This window comes from Sciurus vulgaris (genome assembly GCF_902686455.1).
Source record: "Sciurus vulgaris genome assembly, chromosome: 19".
Lineage (NCBI taxonomy): Eukaryota > Metazoa > Chordata > Mammalia > Rodentia > Sciuridae > Sciurus > Sciurus vulgaris.
The window spans coordinates 13,476,177-13,500,530 of NC_136480.1; the positions used below are offsets into that span (position 1 = coordinate 13,476,177).

Sequence of the window (24,354 nt, forward strand, 5' to 3'; positions counted from 1 at the left end):
TGTATCATAGGCCTTTCACTGAAAATACAGTTAAGCTACAGCAGTGGAAAAAGCAGTCAACTACACCATGCAGAACTTAGCTAAATTTACTAGAGATCTCAGAAGTGAGACAGATGTAAAAGTGTAAAAAAAACTTAAAAGGAAGAGAGAAACCAAGGTAAAGTCAACACCAGGAAAGCGTAAGACAAAAGGCAATGAACCTATATTAGTAAAAGAATTTCACCAAAGACACTCCAAAACCATCTGGATGGGGGAGGCACCTTTCTTTGTGTTTCAGCGTGGCAGAGATGTGCTGTGCTTTGACTGCATATAAACTGTGGTTTCTCACCCTGCTGAGAACAGAATGAAATCCCAGCACATTTCAGTCTTTTAAAGTAGAATCATTCTAAATGGATAGGTTAGATTTTGCAATTATTCTTTTAAATGACTAATTCAGAAAGTATGCTATTAACAACAACGTGGGAAAAGAAGTTTTCTCTTTGACCTGTCCATCTACAGTAGCAATCAAATATAATAAACTTAAAAAGACAGTGGAAAAATACTTTCTCTGATAAACATCTGATAGTTTTGTTCCTCCAAGAACTTGTTTAAGGTCTGGTTATCAAGCTGCTTTATAAAAACAGAATGAGATAAAGAGTAATTTCTATTAAATTTCTCCTTTTAGCCTAAAAAAAACTCCTTTTCATGTGCCAAGTACAGGGGCTGTATTTTTTTTGGGGGGGTGGGGGTTGTTTTGTTTTTTGGGTTTTTTAAATTTTTTTTTAGTTGTCAATGGACCTTTATTTATTTATGTGTGGTGCTGAGAATCAAGCCCAGTGCCTCACACATGCTATGCACTCAACCACTGAGCTACAATCCCAGCCCTTGCTGTTGTTGTTGTTTTTTAGTGAAAATATTAATGTTATAAAAGAAAAAGGTTATAGAAGATTTCACAGAGAAGGAAGCTAGAGAGACACAGCAACCAAATGAAGTATTTGACCCTAGACTGGATTCTATACCAGAGGGCAAAAAAATGCTATAAAATCATGGGGTTCACCAACAAAACATTAAGATAAAATCAGTGAGGTAGCAGGCAGGTATGGTATTGCACACCTGTAATCCCAGTGACTTGGGAGGCTGAAGCAAGAAGCCCAAAAGTTCAAGGCCAGCCTCAGCAATTTATTAAAACCCTCAGCAACTTAGCAAGACCCTGTCTCAAATTCAAAGAAAATTAAAAATTAAAAAACTGTGATGCATCATTTTTAAATTACTGAAGTTGGGAACTTAATATAGTCAAGTAAGAGAATATCCCAAATTTTACAAAATACACATTTAGGTATAAAGAGCCAAGGTACACATTTCTTATCCTCAAATATTTCACAAATATCAATGATTTCAGTTCATACAAAGACTACACTAACAGCGAAATGTTGATAGTAGTTTGATTCTGGTAAAAGGCGTATGGGTATTTCTCACAATGCTTTTATTCCCACAACTTTTCTATAAATTTGCAATAATTTTCTAATAAAACATTTTAAATAATTTTAAAAATAGGAATAATCAAACACCACCTTACTTTATATTATATCAAGTGCATATGGAATTAGAATACAGGGGGAAACCTTTTTTAAAGACTTGGTGTAAATGGTATGCCTTTACGCCATGTACAGAGAAGCAATATGTATCCCATTTGTTTACAATAAAATAAATAAATAAATAAATAAATAAAAATATTAATTAAAAAAAGACTTGGTGTAAAGAAAAGGTCTTGGCTTTAAAATCGCAATTATAATTTGTTTTCCTCTTAAAGATTATAAGCTCCTTTAATGTTTTAATATTTATAAACTAGAAAGTTAATTTTACATATTACATTTTTCCAAAGACTAAGCTCCCCTTAGTTTTGGGGAAATCTTTAACATATTTTAACACATTTTCTTCTTCTTTACATTAGTTAGTTACAAACACATACATCATATTCAAATGTGATACCCCCCCAAATGCACTTTTTCTTCTTTTTGCAGTACTGGGGATTGGACCCACCGGTGCTCTACCACTGAACACCACCAACGACTCCTTCTTTTTTTTTTTTTTAAGTTTGAGACAAGGTCCTGGTAAATTGCTCAGGCTGGTCTCAAACTTGTGACCCTTCCCCAGCCTTCCAAGACACTGGGATCACAGCAATGTGCTACCGCATCTGACTGTGCTTGTTGAGGAGCTAGAAAATATGTTCATGATCATTCAATAACATGATCATACTACAGAATTTCAAACATCATATTGCATTCATTTCTCTTAATTTCAGAACACAGTAGACAACTGTCCCGTAGATCCTTAAGACAATGACCTATTCTCAGTTTTCTGAATAAATCTGGATTTACTACCAAATGCAGACATAATCTTCCCCCATAGAACACAGTTTTTAAAAGCATGTTAAAAAATTCATTTGGTGGGCTGGGGCTTGTGGCTCAGTGGCAGAGGGCTTGCCTAGCACATGCAAGGCACTGGGTTCAATTCTCAGCACCGCATATAAATAAAGTTCCACTGACAACTTTAAAACATTTTTTTAAAATTTATTTTTATTGCAAACAAATGGGATACATGTTGTTTCTGTTTGTACATGGAGTAACCGCATACCATTTGCGAAATCATACATTTACATAGAGTAATGATGTTTGATTCATTCTGTTATTTTTTCTTCCCCCCCACCCCTCCCACCCCTCTATACAGTCCCTCCATCCTCCATTCTTGCCCCCCTCCCCATTATGTGTCATCATCCGCTTATCAGTGAGATCATTCGTCTTTTGGATTTTTGAGATTGGCTTATCTCACTTAGCATGATATTCTCCAATTTCATCCATTTGCCTGCAAATGCCATAATTTTATTATTCTTTATAGCTGAGTAATATTCCATTGTATATATATACCACAGTTTCTTTATCCACTCATCAATTGAAGGGCATCTGGGTTGGTTCCACAGTCTGGCTATTGTGAATTGAGCAGCTATGAACATTGATGTGGCTGTATCTCTGTAGTATGCTGATTTTAAGTCCTTTGGGTATAGGCCGAGGAGTGGGATAGCTAGGTCAAATGGTAGGTCCATTCCAAGTTTTCTAAGGAATCTCCACACTGCTTTCCAGAGTGGCTGCACTAATTTTCAGTCCCACCAGCAATGTATGAGTGTACCTTTTTCCCCACATCCTCTCCAACACCTGTTGTTGCTTGTGTTCTTGATAATCGCCATTCTAATTGGGGTGAGATGGAATCTTAGGGTAGTTTTGATTTGCATTTCTCTTATTACTAAAGATGTTGAACATTTTTTCATATATCTGTTGATTGCTTGTACATCTTCTTCTGTGACGTGTCTGTTCATTTCCTTAGCCCATTTGTTGATTGGGTTATTTGTATTCTTGGTGTAGAGTTTTTTGAGTTCTTTATAGATTCTGGAAATTAGTGCTCTATCTGAAGTATGAGAGGCAAAGATATTCTCCCACTCTGTAGGCTCTCTCTTCGCATTGCTGATAGTTTCCTTTGCTGAGAGAAAGCTATTTAGTTTGAATGTATCCTAGTTATTGATTCTTGCTTTTATTTCTTGTGCTATGGGAGTCCTGTTAAGGAAGTCTGATCCTAAGCCAACAAGGTGAAGATTTAGACCTACTTTTTCTTCTATAAGATGCAGGGTCTCTGGTCTGATTTCAAGGTCCTTGATCCATTGTGAGTTGATTTTTGTGCAGGGTGAGAGACAGGGGTTTAGTTTCATTCTGTTGCATATGGATTTCCAGTTTTCCCAGCACCATTTGTTGAAGAGGCTGTCTTTTCTCCATTGCATATTTTTGGCACCTTTGTCTAGTATTAGAAAATTGTATTTATTTGGTTTTGTGTCCATGTCCTCTATTCTGTACCATTGATCTACCTATTTTGGTGCCAATATTTTAAAAAATTTTAATAAAATAATACAATAAAAAAATTCATTTGGACAGTTAAATCTTATCACAAACTAAAGTGCCCCCAAATTGTAATGGGCTGTTGTTTAAAGGAAGAATTCTCCTCCGTATGTACTTTAAGTAGCATGCAAAACTTTTAGATAACTTCTCCTTCCGAAGGGTTATAAACCAATTAAAGTCTCTTTGTGTTTTATTGTTTTGTTTTGTTTGTGGTGGTGTTGTCTTGTTCTGGTACTGGGGATTGAACCCACGGACACTTTACCACCAAGTTATACCCCAGCCCTTTTACTTATTGAGACAGGGTTTCACTTAGTTGCAGAGACTAACCTTGAACTTGCTAACCTCCTGCCTCAGTCTCCAAAGAGGCTGGGATTACAGGCCTGGACCAGCAAGACCTCCTTACTTTGAATGGCTCAAATTCAAAGTAATGAGAATAAACCATTACTTCAGATAAATCTACTCAGAAATGTACTCTAAAGCAAACCAAAACTTTCTGCAACAATCATAACATTCCAAGATGATCTTTTAAAACTGGAATAATGTTAAATAATATGAATTCAAAAACAATCATCTAACTTCAAAAAACACCAGCCAGAAAAGTAGTGAAGGAGATTTTAAATTCCTGCCACAGACAGCCTCCCTATGCAGACTATGGTCTGGATGTCTACTTCTCATGTAGTATATAAACACAAACCAGTGGCAGTGGCTTCAAACGGGGCAAAATGAGTGATGGGTTCTCTCATCTGGGGGTTTCTGTACAAAGGAGAAGCAGCTGGGGCACTCATGCTAAACATCTATGAATTGTCACCTGGGTGATCTAAGGTAGTAGGCCAATTAAAGACTGCCAGAGATGATCAGCAACTAATCCACACCCCTACCTTTGTGTACCTGTGACAGCATACACAGATGTTGAATCTGTGCCATTCTTAAGTATAAATACCTACTACTCTTCATTCTATCCTCAGTGGCCTTATAAACCTATAAAGCTACTTTAATTCTCCCTTTATGCATTCACTTAGTCACTAACTCAGTTTTCAACAGGACAAGAGAAATTTAGAAACAAACAAAAACACTGTTCAATATGTGCTATGTAAAACAAGGCAATCAGGTGATAACTGGGTGTCTAGTAAATTGTCTGAAGTCACAACATTTAAGCCCTTAAAGATACTTTAAAATCGTATGGACTATATATAATGATAACGTACTATATATTTCAAAAATCTAGCAGAATCTGGGTGCAGTGGCACACCCTGTAATTCCAGTGGCTCAGGAGGTTGAGGCAGGAGGATCTTGATTGAGTTCAAAAGCCTCAGCAATTCAGCAAGACCCTAAGCAACTTAGCAAGATTCTGTCTCTAAATAAAATATAAAAATGGCTAGGGATGTGGCTCAGTGATTAAGTATGCCTGGGTTCCATCCCTTGTGCTCCCCCCCCCCCCAAAACAAAAAAAGCTACAAGAGTTTGAATGTTTTCACCATAGAGAAATGATAAATGAAGAGTCAGGTTTACCCTAATTTAAAAATTACAAAATGCATACATGTATTCAAACATGAAATATTATTTAAACATAAATACTTTTATGTAATTTTATTATACATAATACATATAATATTTATCAGTTTAAAATAATTTTAAAAAGAAAATTTTAAAATAGGACAAGACAATGCCAACAGAACACCTACCTGCCTATTGTGCTGCTTGAAAATGAGTCAGGGTATCTAAGTATCTGCTCAGCTATGTCACTAACAGAGAATTCTAACAAATCTTCTAAGAATGCAAGGGTGTTCTTTCTCCTCTTCCTCCTGGCTGCCTCTCTTAAGTTCCTACAAACAGCTAATCTTCAACACCTCAAATGTTTACTGTTCTCTTCCCTCAGCTTTTCTTCTCCTTCTTCTTATACTGAGGATTAAACCCGCAGACACTTTACCAAAGTCACATCCCTTTTATTTTGAGAAAAGGTCTTGCTACATAGGACTGGCCAAAAACTTGTGATGCTTCTGTCTCAGCAACCCATGCAGCTGGGATTACAGGAGTGCGCCACCATACCCACACCTCTGCTTTTCTTTTTTCCCAAGTCACCAGAGAAAGAAATCTCTGCTCCCGAACGTCTGGCCTTTAACACAACAGTGCATTCCTTTCATCTGTGAGACAAAATGACCCACTCAAAACTGTTGTAATATTTAACTCTCAACTGCTATGTTGTCCCACACAAACCACTTAAGCACTGCTTCTCTGCAAAATCAAAGGGAACTCTTGATACACTTCTGATCTGAGGGTTACTCCTAAAACCTAAGGATTCCAGAAGGCAAGTCTTTGTGTTTTAGCCTTAAAAATGTGGGGTGTTTTGTTGTTTTTTTACAGTACTAGGATTAAACCCAGGAGTGCACTACTACTGAGCTACATTCCCAGTCCCTTTTATATTATTTGAAGACAAAGTCTTGCTAAACTGCCCAAGCTGGCCTCAAACTTTGACCCTCCTGCCTCAGTCTTCCGAGTCTGGGATTACAGGCATGTACAAGGCTACTGTGCTTTTTTGATGTTATGTTTATGGTCATTTCACAAGTAATTAGGTTTGCATTGGAAAACAGGGGCTGGATGGTTTACTTTTCTAGTGCTAAGTTTTATTTATAATGTCAGGATATAGAACATTCCAAATAGCAGCAATGTGGATCTCAAATATTTCTTTTTTAGCAGGGCAATTAAAACTGAGTGAAAAATTCACTGTGTTTTCTTTAGCATTTGGCTATGAAAAATAAATACATCAACCAGGCATGGTGGTGCACACCTGTAATCCCAATGACTTGACACTGAGGCAGGAAGATCACAAACCGAAAGCCAAACTCACCAACTTAGTCAGACACCACACACGTACAACACACACACACACCAAAAAAAAAAAAAAAAAAAAAAAAAAAATCAAGTTTTTGAAAAATGAATATACCAGACAAGAATTCTCTAGATAGCAACATTTTTATGAAACATAAATGTAAGCCAGGCATGATGGTGCACAACTGTAATCCCAGCAACTCATGAAGTTAATGCAGGAGGATGACAGCCTCAGCAACTTAGTGAGGCCCTAAGCAACTTACTGAAAACCTGTCTTAAAAAATAAAAAAGGCTGGGGATGTGACTCAATGGTAAAGCACCTCTGGGTTCAACCCCAATTTCCAGGGGAAAAAGAAAAGGACAGTAGCTGTGGATGTAGCTCAGTGACAGAGCACTTGCCTAGCATGTGTGAGACCCTGGGTCTGATCCCTGGCACTGCAAAAATAAAACATAATGGAATAGTAACTCTCCAACTAATTAAATTCTTTACTGTCAATCAAGTTCTGACTCATTTGAAACAACTAATTAATACTAACTGCCTGCTAATATCAACGGAACTACTTTGCAGTAACCTCCTTTACAAAGGAAACTCTTGAGGATTAAAATGTTCTTCAAAACACAGTTTCAATTAGAAGTCTGAAGAATCTCATTCCTGCTACCTTCTACTCCTGAAGAACATTCATTTCAAAAGGTCTCAAACGACTATTTCCTATATTCACTATACCTTTCTTTAACAGCACCCTAATAATGATTCTACTAAATCCATACCACAAAACCTGAAGCAAATTTTAACTTGGTGGTCTGTGAACTAATTTACATGAGATTTTTTGTCTTAAAACAAAAAAATTCAGAAAAAAAAAAGGGCTGGCTGTGTAGGTTAGTGGTAAAGTGCCCTGGGTTCAATCCCCAATAAAGAAAAACAAAAACAAAACAAAACCAAAAAAAACCCTTAAAGTAAGAAATCTTAGTGCTAGAGAGTTCTAGCAAATACAGTACTGGTTACCCTGTCAATCACTGAAGTATACAGACTTATTTCCCATGCACATTAAAGGTTCACTATAATCTTTACTAAACATCTGTATCTTTACATGCTTAAAAAAATGCTGTTGAGATTTAGGCTGCAGCAGGTTCTAAAGTCAGAAGCACGGGTATCAGGGGAGTTAACAATTCAGGTTACATTTTAAGGTCTAAATTTTATTCTACTAGTTGGTCTCTAACATTTGCTGATTTTACTTTTCTTTCTAACAAATATTTCCAGTGGTACAGCACTTGCCTAGCATATGGTAGGCCCTGCATGCAACATCCAGCACCATTAAAAAAAAAAAAAAAACACAAAAACACTTTTAAAGTAACTTGATTTAAAAATGTCTTTCCCTCCTGAGGAGAACTGAGAATTTAGGGTAGTATTAAGTAGACTTATTTTCACTGTATGACTTTCTATATATGCATATGCTTCCTGTCCAAAAAATAAAATATTAAAAAAAAGAAAGTCTCAGCATGCTATTGGCACCAAAATAGACAGGTGGATCTATGGTACAGAATAGAGGACACGGACACAAAGCCAAATAAATACAATTTTCTAATACTAGACAAAGGTGCCAAAAATATGCAATGGAGAAAAGACAGCCTCTTCAACAAATGGTGCTGGGAAAACTGGAAATCCATATGCAACAGAATGAAACTAAACCCCTATCTCTCACCCTGCACAAAAATCAACTCACAATGGATCAAGGACCTTGAAATCAGACCAGAGACCCTGCATCTTATAGAAGAAAAAAGTAGGTCCAAATCTTCACCTTGTTGGCTTAGGATCAGACTTCCTTAACAGGACTCCCATAGCACAAGAAATAAAAGCAAGAATCAATAACTGGGATACATTCAAACTAAATAGCTTTCTCTCAGCAAAGGAAACTATCAGCAATGCGAAGAGAGAGCCTACAGAGTGGGAGAATATCTTTGCCTCTCATACTTCAGATAGAGCACTAATTTCCAGAATCTATAAAGAACTCAAAAAACTCTACACCAAGAATACAAATAACCCAATCAACAAATGGGCTAAGGAAATGAACAGACACGTCACAGAAGAAGATGTACAAGCAATCAACAGATATATGAAAAAATGTTCAACATCTTTAGTAGTAAGAGAAATGCAAATCAAAACTACCCTAAGATTCCATCTCACCCCAATTAGAATGGCGATTATCAAGAACACAAGCAACAACAGGTGTTGGAGAGGATGTGGGGAAAAAGGTACACTCATACATTGCTGGTGGGACTGAAAATTAGTGCAGCCACTCTGGAAAGCAGTGTGGAGATTCCTTAGAAAACTTGGAATGGACCTACCATTTGACCTAGCTTATCCCACTCCTCGGCCTATACCCAAAGGACTTAAAATCAGCATACTACAGAGATACAGCCACATCAATGTTCATAGCTGCTCAATTCACAATAGCCAGACTGTGGAACCAACCCAGATGCCCTTCAATTGATGAGTGGATAAAGAAACTGTGGTATATATATACAATGGAATATTACTCAGCTATAAAGAATAATAAAATTATGGCATTTGCAGGCAAATGGATGAAATTGGAGAATATCATGCTAAGTGAGATAAGCCAATCTCAAAAATCCAAGAGGAATGATCTCACTGATAAGCGGATGATGACACTTAATGGGGGGTGGAAGTGGGACAAGAATGGAGGAAGGAGGGACTGTATAGAGGGAAAAGAGAGGTGAGAGGGGTGCGGGGGAAGGAAAAAAATAATGGAATGAATCAAACATCATTACTCTATGTAAATTTATGAATATGCAAATGGTATGCTGTTACTCCATGTACAAACAGAAACAACATGTATCCCATTTGTTTACAATAAAAATTAATTTAAAAAAAAAAAGTCTCCTTTCAAATCCCTTCCTAGACTTCTATTAGTGAACTTAAAAAGAGGGATTCCTAGAATAACCCCAATGATCCAAATTAGTAAAATATGTAACATAATTCTCTTATCCTAAGAGAAACAAAGAACCCCCTATGGAAAGGCTTCAGCATGAACTACAAATTTTTAACCTACAAACAGTAAAGTGAATTTCATATTCATTAAAACAAAATTTTAAAAGTTTAGTCTTTATCAAGACCTATTAAAGTAAGGTAGAATCAGAATAATAAAACTTTGCCCATTCTAAAAATGTAAAATCAAATATATAACCATTTCGGCATACTATTCATTTATTTGTTTTTGATTCTGGGATTGAACCCACTTACCGACTGAGCCTTTTTATTTTTTGTTTTGAGATAGGGCCTCACTAAGTTGCTGAGGCTGGCCTCAAACTGCGACCCTCCTGTATCAGCTCCCCAAACTGCTGGGATTACAGGTGTGATCCACCATGCCCACACCACTTTAGTACACAGTCCTGGTAACCGTGGAATTACTCGGAGAGGTCTCATTCATCTCTCAGGTAAAAGATGTTAAGACAAAGCTGGACAGGAAGTGTCTACCTGTAATCCCAGCTACTCGGGAGGCTGAGGCAGGAGGATTTCAAGTTCAAAGAAAGCCAAACTGGACAACTCAGTGAATCTGTCTCAAAAAGAAAAAAAGAAGGGGCTAGAGATGTAGCTCAGTGGTACAGTGATTGCTTAGCATGTGCAAGGCCCTGGGTATACCCCGTTACTGCAGAAAGAAAAAGAGAAGTCAGGAAATGAGCAAAACAAATCTAAACCAAGCAGAAGGAAACAATAAATGTAGTAATTGGTAATACTGAAAACAGAAAAACAATGGAAGCAAATAAATGAAAACAAAAACTTTTTCTCTAAAGATAAATAAAATGGATGAACTGACAATGGAAAGCAGGAGATGAAAACCGTTAATACCAACAACCAAAAAAGGGCATTACTATAGACCCACAGACATTAAAGAGATAATAAGGAAACCCTATAAATGTTATGCTCATAAATTCAACAAGTTCAAAGAAACAGACCTATTTCTTTAAAGTCACAACCTTGCAAACCTGCCCAGAAAAGAAAACTTGAATAGCTCTCTTCTTATTAAAGAAATGAACTTATTAGCAATCTCAACTCTTCTTAAAAAGAAATCAGCCCAGGTGGTTTCTTTGGTGAATTCTACTGAATATATATAAATAAGAAATCACATGAATTCTACATAAACCTTTCCTCAAAATAGAAAGAGGCAGGAACATTTCCCAACTCATTTTATGAGTCCAGCATTATCCTGCTACCAAAAAGCAGTTCACATATTCAGACAAGATTGCACATGTTTAGGGTGGTATGGGCAGGTTCACAATATTCAGTAGAATGATCCATGGTCCTAAAACATATACAAAGATACAACCTAGTAAGAGCAGCAAGAGGAAAACATGAAGCTAGAGTATTCATGTCAACTCATGGTAAACTTCCATAAACAAATGGATTTTTGTGATAGGCCAACAGTCCCTGAATGAGAGTTATCTGGGCTGGTGATATAGCTCAGTAAAAGAACACTTGTCCAGCACAACTGAGGCCATGGGTATGTATGATCCCCAGAATTAGAAAGAGAGGGAGAAGAGGAGAGAAAGAAAACTCTCTACACTGTCATTGTCACAAAATGTTGGTGGGGCACTGGAATGCACTAACCTCCCACCAGGAGATTACTGGGGGTACAACATTAGCTCTCAGAACCATCATTCCAGCCTAGAATTTTCAGGATATGAGAAACCACAGCTCCACATATACAACTGCTTCCCTCAGAGTATCATTTCCCTTTTGACCATACTTCCAATTCCATTTTCTGTTGTTGTTTGGGCTTTTGTTTTTGTTGTTTGCGATACTCGTGAGAACCCAGGGCCTTACATATGCTAGGCAAGCAATCTACCACTAAGCTAATCTCTAGTCCTTTTTAAATTTTATTTTCAAATGGGATCTTGATAAATTGCTCAGTCTGGCTTGGAACAGAGCTCCTTCAGCCTCAGGCTTCTGAATAGCTCAGGTTACAGACACAAAAACTGGAAACCTGCTCCAACATTCACTAAATAAAGAATTAAGGACAATATTAATGCATTGGAATTTAGCCCTCCACCTTCCGGGAGTTCATTCTTTTTAAATTTTTTTTTAAGTTGTTCATGGGCCTTTATTTTATTTATTTATATGTGGTGCTTAGAATCAAACCCAGTGCCTCACAAGCTAGGCAAGTGCTCTACCACGGAGCTACAACTCCAGCCCTGCTCCCCAGAGGGAGTTCATTCTTGATGAACTAATAAGAAAGCACTACTTTTTAAAATGGCCACATAGGTGCTGAGAATCGAATTCAGTGCCTCCTGCATAGTAGGCGGGCATATTACCACTGAGCAACAATCCCAGTCCATCAATTCATTTTTGTTGTTTGTGTGTGTGGTACTGGCAATTGAACCCAGACTCTGGCCAATGCTAGGCACTCTGTCACTGACCTATATTCCCAGTCCCTTCTGTATTATTTTGAGACAGAAGCTCCTTTACTTGCCTACACTGGCCTTGAAATTTGTGATCCTCCTGCTTTAGCCTCCTGAGTAGCTGAGATTTCAGGCTTGTGTCATCATGCTTAGTTTGGTAACTTTATTTTTAATTTTTTGAGGAACCTCTATACTGTTCCATTGGTACAATGGTGGCTCCTATACCATTTTACATTCCCATCAACAGTGCACAAAGATTCAAAAATTTCCATATCCTTTCCATCTTACTTTTTAAAAAAATTCTATTCCTTTTTAAAATAATTTTTAAGATATAGATGGGCATAATACCTTTATTTTATTTATTTTTATGTGGTGCTGAGGATCGAACCCAGTGCCTCACAGGTGTGAGGCAAGCACTCTACCACTGAACTACAACCCCAGTTCATTACTTGTTTTTTAAAAACACTATTTTAAGTGCTGGCCATAGAGCTCATGTGGTAGAGTGCCTGACTCTCATGCTGGAGACCCAAGTTCGAGTCCCCAGTCCCCTGTGATTGTGCAAATACCAAACAAACAAGTGAACTAAAAACACTATTTTATTATTGAGACCGGGTCTCACTAAATGGTTGAGACTGGCCTTAAGTTTGCAATCCTTCTGCCTTAGCCTTCTCAGTTGCTGGGATTAGAGACATGTGTGACACCATGCCTGGTTTACTTTGTTTTTCTGATAGTAACTACCTTAAAGAGTGTGAGGTGGTACCTCGTGATTCTGATTTGCCTTCCTCTTAATAGATAAGGAAAATGAAAAAATCCCAAAGATAATGTGGCCTGGGAAAAAGGAGTGAAAAAGAAGGCCATGTCCTAACAGCCTTCATCTCCCAAGACAGATGTTTTCCAGGTGCTGGCTGCAGTTGGGGAGGAGCGGTTTTATCACCCCTAAAGTAACAGTCTCTAGGAGGTGCTTATCTCCTCCAAAGTAAATCCTCTCCAGACACTGCCCACAGACCCCTGACCCCCAAAACCCCCCAAAATTCAAATTCCAGAGTACCCAAGGAAACTGATATGTTCACTAGACCACCCTTCAAAATAACTTATATAAATCCAGTCCCTTTCTTTGTACAGTGGCCATTTCCACCAGGAAAATGGGTCCACTGGTGCCATTCCATTTCTGTATCTCCTGTTTTGGTGTGAAACTTTGATCCTGAATAAACAGCTGAGATGATTCATGAAAAAAAAAAAAAAAAAAAAGGCCACATAGTCCCCAAAGTGAGGAATACAAACCAACCATATCTCGCCTACAGAGAGGCTATACTAACCATCACTACCACTGAAAGAACATAACTAGAAAGACCACTGGGAGTCCTTCAAATCTTAAATCGCATAGTGCCCTAATTTCTTTGAGACAGGACAACTGCAGAACTGAATTGACTCATTCACAATTCCCAGGTCCAATATCATCCATTAACTACTTCTGCTTCCTGTTCAGCTCCATTTCTTATACAGGAGTTGTTCTGAGTGGCGAAGAAATTTAGCTGGTGACAAGCACTTTATAAATATTCTAAGTATGCCTCATTCTACTTGCAGGAAAATAAACTTCACTGCTTACTGAAACTGCAATATCCATTAGTGGCTACTTATGTCTGCAATTAAAGGAATGTCAGACACATTACTGAGAAGTTACCCAGAAACAGTCTCCTAGGTTACAATTTAACCCGTAATTCCTACTGACACTCAGAATCTTTAAAAATTAAAATAAGTTACTTGGAAGGCTGTAGCAAAAAGACTGAGTTCAAGGCCAACCTGGGCAACACATCAAGACCCTATTCCCCCCACCTCCAAAGTAGAGAGATCCGAAAAATATAAAGTTGAAGTTAAAGTAAGCATACTATAAACCAATATTATTAAAAAAAAAAAAAATCAGGCTGAGGTTGTAACTGAGTAGTAAGAGTAACTGATTACCTAACATACATGAGGACTCTGGGTTCAATCCAGTACCACATTTTAAAAAACAAAAAAGAATGAAAAATCCTCCAAATGTGACCAAGAATTACAGTATATCACGCCAGATAACAGGACTGCATGACCCCTTGTCAGTTCTCTTTTTTTCTACATGACAGATAAATGAAGTCACTAAGATCCTACTATCTCTATCTATATATATCTATAGATATAGACATTTATGTATATATCATAAAACAAGTAGGCAATCCCTTCCTTTAAGGACTAACACAGGCATTCCTTTTTTTTTTTTTTTTTCAATCTAGGGGTGCTTAACCACTAAGCCACATGTCCAGTTTTTTTTTGTTTTTGTTTTTTGTTGTTGCAACAGGATCTCACTAAATTTCTTAGGGTCTCACTAAGTTGCCCAGGCTGATTCTGAACTTGCGATCCTCCTGTCTCAGTCTCCTGAGATGCTGGAATTACAGGCGTGCACCACCACACCAGGCCAGCACACATATTCTTGACACCAGTAACAGAAACAAGAAAATGTTGATAAACATTATTTTGCCCGTCAGACTCTGGAGAAGCAAACCATGGCACTTTTACCAAGATACATTAAAACCTGGATTTGGTTGGACACAGTGGGGCACACCTGTTATCCCAGCCACTAGGGAGGCTGAGGCAAGCAGATTCCGAGTTCAGGGCCAGCCTTAGTCAACTTAGTGAGACCTTCAGCAACTTATTGAAACCCTGTCTCAAAACTGAAAAATAAAAAGGACTGGGGATGTAGTCCAGTGGTAAAGGACTCCCAGGGTTCAAGTCCCAGTAACAAAAACAAACAAACGAAAACAACAAGCCACCCAAGATTTTAACTGATTAATCCTTTATTGCCTACTTTTAAATTTTTTTTGGCCTTTTGAATTTATAATGGTATCTTCTCCACTAATAGTATCATATGAGTTAAGCACTATGTTTTCTCCCCACTGTAAAAATTATTAGTAACATCATTTATTTTTAAAATATCAGTTCCTAATTTGCCAAGAATATTCTCAACTAAAAAGCATCAAACTTTTGGCTCTCTCTTTGCTTATATTTCATTAAGACATCTCTGCATCCAGTTTCTCTGGCAGTATGTGACATGTCCACAGAAAAAGCCACGGACTGAATACATTCCCTTTCAACACTCTTTTTCACTGTCTAGCTCTCTCTGGTGTCCCTGAAGAAACGCTAAGCACTATAATACCACTCCATTAGCCCAGTCCATGTTATCAGCATTGTTTCACAATGAAACTCAGCTCTTAAATGAAATACTGAGTCATCGCACACTGCTCAGGTTGCAAACTGCAGTGTCTTCTAGATACTAACATCATTTATTCAGTAGCTGTCTATAATCCTACTTACTACCATTAGGGTGGGAGACAGGCAGGGAATTACAAATGCAGAAGGAAGGTGGGGTAACTGATGTTTTCCAGTTACACATGATTTCTGTATGAAGAATATATCACTGTTACTAGCTAGGACACCAATCACTAGCTAACTACAATAATAAATGTAATAGTGATGACAATAGCAGCACACTATTCACTTTCTAGCCTCATTTTACAGAAAAGGAAATTCGACATCAAGGTCAAAAACAAAGCTAAGTAGGGGCAAAATGGAATTTAACCCAAAGCTAAACTTAAAAGCCCTAAAGTTACTTTCTACTTAAGTACAATGCCTCAGGCATTTGAGGCTTATCTGCAGACAGATAAGCAAGAGTCTACTTGTACAGAAGTATGAAGTCAATGTTAGGTGAACAACAACAAAAAAAACTCAATGGTCAATGGAGAGATTGTAAATAGATAATTGCTAGTTTTCTACTTTGAATAGTAAAAAAAAATTCAATTTGGAGCAAGCAGAAACTCTTCTACCAAGTCCAAATTTATTAACAAGAAGACAAACCAGACTAATAAATTTTTCAGCTGGATATCCCTAATATCCTAGCACATCTATAGTGGGTTTTGGGAAAGGACTATTATTTTAGTTTCTCTTTTTCAGAATGACAGAAGACTTTCAAGAATCAGACATTGAACTGAGCCAGACATGGTGGCACAAATCTGTAATCTCAGCTATTCAGGAGGCTTAAGTAGGAGGATGGCAAGCTCAGAGGCCAGCTTTGGCAACTTAGTGAGACTGTCTCACAGTAATAAAAAGGATCAATCCAATCCAGTGGTAAAGCACCCCTGATTCAAACCCCATTAAAAAAAAAAAAAACAAAACTGAGCTATTAATTTAGAATACTAAGAATAATAAATGCTGATAAGGATATGAGGGAAAAGGAATACTCATACACTACTGGCTGGATTGTGAATTAGTACAACCAATCAGTACGGAGGTTCTTCAAAAGACTAGGAATGGAAACATATGATCCAGTTACACCACTCCTCAGTATTTATTGTATTTATCGTAAAGAATTGAAGTCAGTATACTACAGTGATAAATGCATATTATACTGATAAATGCATACCCTTACAGAAACATAATTCACAACAACCAAGTCTATGAAACCAACCTAGGTGTCCATAAATAGATAAATGGATAAATAAAGAAAATGTGGTATACACACAATGGTGTTTTACTCAGCCATAAAGAAAAATGAAATTATGGCATCTGCAGGAAAAAGGAGTTGTACAATATCATGCTAAATGAGATAAGTCAGACTTAGAAAAGTCAAGGGTCCTATGCAAAAGCTAGAGAGGGGGGGAAAAATGGAAATAAAAAGGACCTTATAAAAATAGAAGTGAGGGGGCTGGGGAGATAGCTCAGTCGGTAGAGTGCTTGCCTTGCAAGCAGAAGGCCCTGGGTTCGATCCCCAGCACCCAAAAAAAAAAAAAAAAAAAATACAAGTGAGACCAGTAGAGAAAGGTTGTGAGAGGAGGAGGGAAGAAGGGAAGGCACAGGGGCAAAGAAGAGACCAAATGATGCTGTGTGTATATGAATATATCACAATGAATCCCACTATTATGTATAATTAGAATGTGTCAATTAAAAATTAATAATTTTAAACAGCCAAACACACTGGTACACACCTGTAATCTCACCTATTCAGGAGGCTGAGGCAGGATGATGGTAAATTCCAAGCCAGCACGGGAAAGTTAGCAAGACTCTGTATCAAAATAAAATTACAAAGGCTAGGGATGTAACTCAGGGGTAGAGTGCCGGTCTAGGGTTCAGGAAGCTCTGGTTCAATTCCCAGTATCACATTTTTTAAAATATCCATTCCAAGAAATCAGAAATTGATCCTTTGTGCCCAGTATATCTCCATCCTGAACCCTCTAAACTGAGTCCCTAACTCAGAGCTCACCTGAGGAACAAGGAGTTCCATTTTATCTTCCATGGAAGTGGAGCACATGCCCCTACCTACCCGACAAATAACACATCCCATGATAATTGACAACTAAAAAGCATTCATCCTATACCAAGTACTGTGCTGATTGGGGAGCTCACCATGAGCCCACAGGTCAACAATTTTTATTCCCATATTACCAATGAGGAAGGTAAACTAGAGGGGCCACAGAACTCAGGTACTTAGCACAAAGAAATGCAATTGGGGGCTTGCACTATAAAAACAAAAGAAGAAGCAATTATCTTTGACTTAAAGAGTTGGAGCAGAGCTTCAAAGATCTGGGACCTGAACAGTAAGTAAGACTAAGCCATCTAATGGAAAAGGAACACCAGACCAAGAAGAGCAAAAGGGCCACTCTCCATCATTATCAGTCAAACATGTATTTCTAATGCCTACTTCCTCCATCCTCCCCACACCCATTTTGCTAATTTTCACTGGCAAATTTAATCCCTTCTTCCAAAAGCTTCCAAAATAAGTACTGAAAGTACAAGGGTTCCTGGAAGGATAATAGAGGCACGCACTAAAGAGCCAGGAAAGCAGACTTAACATGTGACATTTACCAACAAAAAGCCAAAGAAAGCAAAAAATGAATTTGGAACATTAAAGAGGTCATATCCAATTTCCAAACAAGTCTCAGTCTCAATACTTGGAAGAGTTGTACTTATCAAGTTGCAAAGCAAGATTCTCAGGGATTTCTAAGTATGGAGCTCAGATTCATCACCTATTAGGAGTTGGAGCTGATCTCCAGACTCGTTTGACAACTGTGTCACTTAACCAATCTTTACCTTACATAAGCCAATGAACATCTACTTAACAAGAAGAACAAAAAGGGAACACAATATATTATGTGAAAACATTTTATAAAATAGTCCACTGCTTCATTAACTAAATAAAAGAAGGAATTTTTATTGACTGCTCCCTGTGTTAAGCAAGAGTAGGATGTTTAGGAACAATCTGTGCTACCCCAAAGAATGACACAGCAAAGGTGATTTTCCTAACTTGTTTTATGGCAAGTTTACACATTCCAAAATGAACTGGTATCTCTGAGCCCTTCTAAGCGTTATAAATCCAGCTACTGGGGAGACTGAGGAAAGTGGATCTCACGTTTGAGGTCAGTCGAAGGAATCTCAAAATGAAAGCCTAAAAGTGATGGTATTGTAGGTCAGTTAGTGGAACACTTGGCTAGCATGCATGAAGCCCTGATTTAATCCACGGTCCTGCAAATTAGAAAAGTGGAAAAACAATAGCTATAATCCAGAGATTCACATATTAAGGCCTACAGTATTTATTTGATTTAATATTTTCAAAAAATGAATAGGGACTGGGAATAAAGCTCAGTAATACAGCGCTTCCTTGCAGGTGTGAGGTCCTGGGTATGTTCCTCAGAACCAGAAAAGAAATGGGCAGATGTTGAGCCCTTGGATTAGGGGAGGAAGGGATCAAGAGTTCCATTTTGTGCATAACTGAATCTGTTTGCCTATTAGCCATCAAAGAGAATAAATTAAGTAGACCATAAGATCACTTTCTATGTATACCAATAGTCTGTTACCAAGAAAACATATTTGCAAATATAAAAGCATACAAAAAACTCAAAGGATAAACAACTAAACAGTGATAAATATATCTTAATAAAAAAGATTTTTTGTGTATCTATACTATCTGTATTTAAAACAAAATTGAGGGCTGGGGAGATAGCTCAGTTGGTAGAGTGCTTGCCTTGCAAGCACAAGGCCCTGGGTTTGATCCCCAGCACCAAAAAAAAAAAAAAATTGATTTTTTTCTCCCTTCGGTACTGCAAGGTGAGGGGCATTCTATGACCAAGCTATAGCCCCAGCCCTTTATACTTTTTGAGATAGGGTCTTGCTAAATTGCCCAGGTTGACTTCAAACTCATGGTCCTCCTGCCGTGGCCTCACAAGTCACTGAAACTATAAGCATGCACCACCATGCCCGGCCTGATTGTTTTTAAAAACACAGATTTTTTTATTTCTTAATTCAGTCTCTGTACAAATAAATGAGATCAAAATAAGGAAGTCCCAAAAATAGTGGAATGAAACAGCTGAATTATGGAGGGAAAACATGAGTTTCCTTTGGGCTGGCGCTATACCTCTGGCAGAGTACTTGCCTAGCATGTCTTGAGGCATGGGTTCAGTCTTTAGCACTACTAAAGAAAAAAGGGCGTTGCCTACTTTTCCTATTTTTTCCTCTAATTAGAACTATTTAGAAATGATGAAGTCCATATACTGGCATTAAAAAATCTACAGACAAAATGAGCTTTCAAGAAGACAGTAAAGAAATGGAGCTGGGGATATAGCTCAGTTGGCAGAGTGCTTGCCCTCAAGCACAAGACCCTGGGTTCAATCCCCAGAACTGCAAAAAGAAAAAAGAAAGCATTAGCTGGGTGTGGTGACACATGACTGTAATCCCTGCTACTTGGGAGAGTGAGGCAGCCTGGGTAACAAAGTGAGACTCCCTCAAACAGAAGGAAAGAGAGAGAAGAGAAAGCATAGTCATCAGACACTAAACCCCTTTCAACTCTTGGAGGCAAGTCTACATGCAGATTCCACAGAAGCCACTTGTCACCTAGAAGAGAACGAGTTAACCCAAACACAGCAGAGTACCTGCTGGGAGTTACAAACTTGCAGCCATCAACAAAAAGCCCACTCTAATCTTCAATCCTGGTTAAAATTTAAAATTACACTCTAAGCACACACTTGCACAGAGCACTAGAGGGCATATACTATTGCCAAGGGCTGTTCTTCCTGTTGGGGTCAATCTATCATTCCACATCCCTGCCATAAAGCTGCAAGACAGTTTTTTTTTTTCTTCTTCCATGAGACTGAAATTTCATCAACCAGCATCTAATGCTGGAGACTTTACACTTTTATTTAACTCTCTGATCTATACCTAAGAGTTCTAGGTGTAAGAAAACACCTCACTGTCAAGAAACAAGAATCAAGTTCTCCGAATGATTATTCACTCCTCATAAACATCAAAACTGAAGAACAGAAATTGAGTTGTCTGTGATTCTGACATTACTCAATGGTCAGGCAAAAAATATTATAAGTCATACTTCCAAATCCCTGTTTAGAATTGTTTCTATAAAAAAAAACTACAATTTTATTCTAATCAAGAAATAGATCAGATCCAATTTCACCTCTTAAAAGGTAAAACTACGTAACTAGGTTCATCAAAAATCACTAGCCTAGGCAGCTTCGCCCTATGTGACCTATGGCAACAGCAGCACTGATGCCCGAGGTGCAGGTTGTAGGCACTGACTAGAACATGAGGAAGATCCTCAGGAGCAAGACACTTCAACAGAAAGAGTACGAACTTCTAAGGAAGATTCATCCTCCCAGAAGGCACGCCAGTGTAGAATGTTTAGTCAGGTCTCACAAGCCATGTTATAGCTGAGTGAGAACCAAGAACAAATCCTGCAAACAAAACAATGTACATGTGCTTTTTGGTTCATGACAGCCGGGTACAGTGGTGCACACCTGCAATCCTAGCAACCTGGGAAGCTGAGGCAGGAGGATCTCAAGTGGGAGACTAGCCTTAGCAACTTACCAATACCCTCAGCAATTTAGTGAGACCCTGTCTCAAAATTTAAAAATTAAGGATTAGGATGTAGCTTAGTGGTAAAGAGCCCCTGAGTTCAATCCCCAGTACCAAAAACAAATAAAAACAAAAAATACTACTCCAGGATTATGAACAAAATTAAGATGCCCACTCTCCACACCTGTATTCAATATTGTACTGATGTTCCTGTCTAGGCAATAAAGCAAGAAAATGAAAATTTACTAGCCTATCTAGAAGATAAAAACAGTTCCTCTGTTACCAAATTCAGCAAGATAAATTACGACGTTCCAAAATTTTCCAATGATTACACAAAAGAAAAATAACAGCCTTCCTAAATACAAGCAACTACTATTTAAAATATAAATGTGTGAAATCTAGTAAGTAATTGAATAAGCAAGACTCAGTGGAGCATGTCTTTAATCCTGGCAACTCAGGAGGCTGAGGCAGGAAGATGGCAAGTTCAGGGCCAACCTGAGCAAACGAGGGAGATCCTATTTCAAAATAAATAAAAAGGATGAGGACATAGTTCAGTGACAGAACATCCCTGAGTATAATACCCAGTACCAATAATAATAATGATGACGATAATATAAAATAAAAAGGAATTGATCATAAAAGCTAATAATTACATCTAATACTACTACTAATAAATAAGTCACCATTTATTGAATTCACTCTATGCGCCAGCACGGTGCTAAAAACTTTGCATATGTTAATTATTTATTTCTCACTACTCTTGAACAGTTTGGTGATCACCTCCATCTTACAGAAGTAAAAAAATGAAGCAGAGACTATTTATCTAAGTGATATATAGCCAAATCAATACTCAAATCTGTTGGCCTCCAGAACACCCATACTTACCAATATGCTATGCTTTGCATGATGAAGTATGAACATGAGTTCATAAACACATTTTTTGCTTAATTTTATATTCTGAATAGTATTTATCCGTTTGAACACATATTTGAGTACCCAGTACATGCCAGGCACGGTTTCAGGTGTTTGGAATCCATCAGTGAAAGGACAGAAATGCCCACCCTCAATGAGATTACACTATAGTAACCTAGTAACTAATATTTGAGGCACTTTCAATGGACTGCATTGGAACACTGTTCCAAGTGTTTTATACATATTAACTTGTAACAATTCTGTAAGACAGTACTTTATTCCTACTTTACACAGAAGAAAACACACTGAAGGGTTAAATAATTGCCAAAGATAACACAATTTGCAGAAGTCTGGCTCTCAATTCTTAACCTCTATGCCATTCTAACACATATAGTCATTTAATTTAAATATATTCCAAATAACCATAGCACATTCATACATCAAAATATCTTCTCATCATACTACTACTTTGGTAGACCTAAAGCAATTGCTACCACATAAGTGAATACAAACATTGTTAGTATCATTTTGCCAATTATAATCCAAGTTCTTCACAACAAACCTTTCTAACCCAGTTTAGGAGAAAAGGTCTCCATATCCAAGCAGAAACGACATCACTTCTTACATATATAAAATCTTATTTTGTCAGTATAATTACTACAGAATATATATTCTTAGAGATGATTTTTAAGGAAACCCTAAAATGCTTTGGGTGCATTTTTTTGTTTTGTTTTGCAGTGAAGGAGGTTAAATCCAGGGCCCTACACATGCTAGACAAATGCTCAACCATTGAGCTACGTCCCTGGCCCTTTATATTTTATTTTTCAACAGGTCTCACTAAGTTGCCTAGCCTGGCCTCAAACTTGTAATTCTGTCTCAGTCTCAAGAGCAACTGCGATTACAGGTATGCACCTGTATGCCCAGCTCTGATAATTTTTAAAAATATTTTTAGTTGCAGATGGACACAATATCATTATTTATGCTGTGCTAAGAACTAAACCCAATGCCTCACACATGGTAGGCAAACACTCCACCATGAGCCACAACCGCAGCCCTGAAATTTTTCTTTTTTAAATTTTCAGGGCTAGGGATATAGCTCAGTTGGTAGAGTGCTTGTCGCGCAAGCACAAGGCCCTGGGTTCAATCCCCAGCACGGCCAAAAAAAAAAAAAAAAAGGAAAGAAAAATTTCCTTTTAGGATATAACAATGTCATTCTGGTGAGTAAAACCAAGCAAACTATGAAACTGGATTCAAATACAAGACCTAATATCTAATTTAAGAAACAGCATAATCTTAAAAAAAAAAAAATAGCACAACAGAAGGTATGGCTTGTGGTTTTGACTTTGAAGAAACTACTCCATTAGAGATTTTGGCTTTCTCACATCATAGAAAAACTAAATGCTTTAAATTATTACCTGATGTTCAGATACTAAGTGAACAGTGTGTGAGGCCCTCAGTTTGACCCCCAGCACTGAAAAAGCTCAGTGACACACCATGCCGAGGTTCAGTCCCTAGTACACACAGGACGGACAAGTGGTCTACTTGGCAAACTTTCTTAAACTTTGGCTCAGAAAGAGGGGGGAGCAGGCAGCATCCCACTATAATTGGACCAAGGGATTAATGAGAATTGCATAGAAACATGTCAGAATTCTTGAATATGTAATTCACCAGTAAGTTTATAATGCACTAGAATCATGACAATAAAAGAGAATAAACTGAATTTCCATTAATATGACTTGCCCGCAGAGTTCAATAAAAAGATAAGGAAAAAAGAATTGTTTTCTACAGTCTCAGTTCTGGAACATCAAGTAGGAGTTTTTTAAAACATCTTACACAGAAACTGAGTAATATCTAACAGAATAGTTTAAAAGTACTGATAGTTTAAGCCAGGTAGGGTGGTGCACACCTGTAATCACAGCAACACAGGAGACTGAGGCAAGAGGATCACAAGTTCAAGATCAGCCTCAGCAATTAAGCAAAGCTCTAAGAACCTAGCAAGGCCCTGTCTCAAAATAAATAAATACTGGGACTGCGGGTGTGGCTCAGCAGTGAAGCGCTTGCCTTGTATGTGTAAGGCACTGGGTTCCATCCTCAGCACCACATAAAAATACATAGAATAAAGGTATTGTGTCCATTTGCAACTAAAAACATTTTTAAGAATTTTTATAAACAAAATAAATAAATACATAAAAAGGGCTGGAGATGTGGTTGAGTGCTTAAGCATCCCTGGGTTCAATCCTTAGCAACCGTCCCCAAAAAATATTGCTAGTTTATCTCAACAAAACTGAATGTTTTGCCCTACAGATATCAAAAAGGATGGAGTATTTAGCTAATGTTCAACTTTATATAAGAAAATTGTTCAGAATACCTTCTCAGTGGGAGTACATACTTTCTAGAAAGC

At 37.7% G+C, this 24,354-nt stretch overlaps 1 protein-coding gene and 1 long non-coding RNA gene across 3 annotated transcripts in view; one reads left to right on the top strand and one right to left on the bottom strand.

Moving 5' to 3' along the window:
* ARL8B (ARF like GTPase 8B) overlaps positions 1-24,354 on the bottom strand; it is a 47,526-nt gene that overhangs the window by 17,080 nt on the left and 6,092 nt on the right. The gene's annotated exons all lie outside the window — the stretch shown is intronic.
* Positions 16,783-19,783, top strand: LOC306650321. Its single transcript, XR_013760869.1, has 2 exons — positions 16,783-16,881; positions 16,998-19,783. It is a non-coding gene; the product is annotated as an uncharacterized lncRNA (long non-coding RNA).